Genomic DNA, 1,358 nt, shown 5'->3' on the forward strand with positions numbered 1-1,358 from the left:
AAAAAAAAAAAAAAAAAAAAAAAAAAAAAAGCTGACCAGACCAATAGCAAGTAACAAGTTTCAATCAGTAATACAAAATCTCTCAACAAAGTAAGCACAGTATAGGATGGTTTCACTGCTAAATTTTGCCAAACTTTTAAAGAAAAAGCTGTCACAGCTTCTCAATCTATTCCCTAGTAATAAAGGGAACCCTTTCAAACTCATTTTATAAGGCCAGCAATACTCTGACCAGACCAGACAAAGACACAAAATGACAACAACAGCAAAAACTACAGACCTATGTCCTCAATGAACATAGATGCAAAAATTCTCAATAACATGCTAGCAAAACTGAATCCAAAGCACATACAAATAATTATGCAGCAAGCATCAGTGGAGTTTATTGAAGGGATAAGAGCATGGTTTAATATATTCAATTCATATCAACAGAATGAAGAATAAAAAACATATGACCATCTCAACAGAGGTAGAAAAAGCATTCAATAAAATTCAACAGCCCCCCCCACCAAAAAATTGTAGGAACAGATAAGCAAATTTAATAAGATTGCAGAATACAAAGTCAATGTACAAAATTTAGTAACATTTTTATACACTAATTGCCGAGAAAGAAATCAAGGAAGCAGTCCTCTTCACAATATCAATAAACAAATAAAATACCTAGGAAAAAATTTAATCAAGAAAGTTAATGATCTTACAATGAAAATTATAATGGATGAAAGATATTGAAGAGGATGCACACAAAGGAAATATATTCTATATTTGTGGATTGGTAGAATTAATTTTGTGAAAATGCTTATACTGCCCAAAACAAATTTAGAGACTGCATGCAATTCCCATCAAGATACCTATGACATGTTTCATATAACTTGGAAAAATAATCATAAAATTAATATAGAATCACAAAAGACCTTGAATAGCCCAAACAATCTTGAGCAAGAACAAAGCTGTAGGCATCACAATACCTGGCTTCACATCAGTACAAAGATACAGTAACCTGGGCTCGGGCTGCAGCTCAGTGGCAGAGTGCTTGCCTAGTATATGTGAGGCACTGGGTTTGATCCTTATCACTATATAAAAATAAACAATTCTGTCCATTGTCAACTACCAAAGAAAATTAAAAATTTAAAAAAAACCCAGTAACCAAAACAGCATGGTACTGGCCTGAAAATAGACATGTAGACAATGGAACAAAACATAGAGCCCAGAAGTAAATCCATGTATTTACAGTCAAATGATTTTCACCAAAGGCAGCAAGTAACATTGATAAAAGGAGAGCCTCTTCAAAGAATGGTGCTGGAAAAACTGGGTATCCATATGTGGAAGAAAGGAACTAGATCCAGATCTCTCACAATATGCAA

This window comes from Marmota marmota, unplaced genomic scaffold (assembly GCF_001458135.2).
Source record: "Marmota marmota marmota unplaced genomic scaffold, marMar, whole genome shotgun sequence".
Taxonomy (NCBI): Eukaryota; Metazoa; Chordata; class Mammalia; order Rodentia; family Sciuridae; genus Marmota; species Marmota marmota.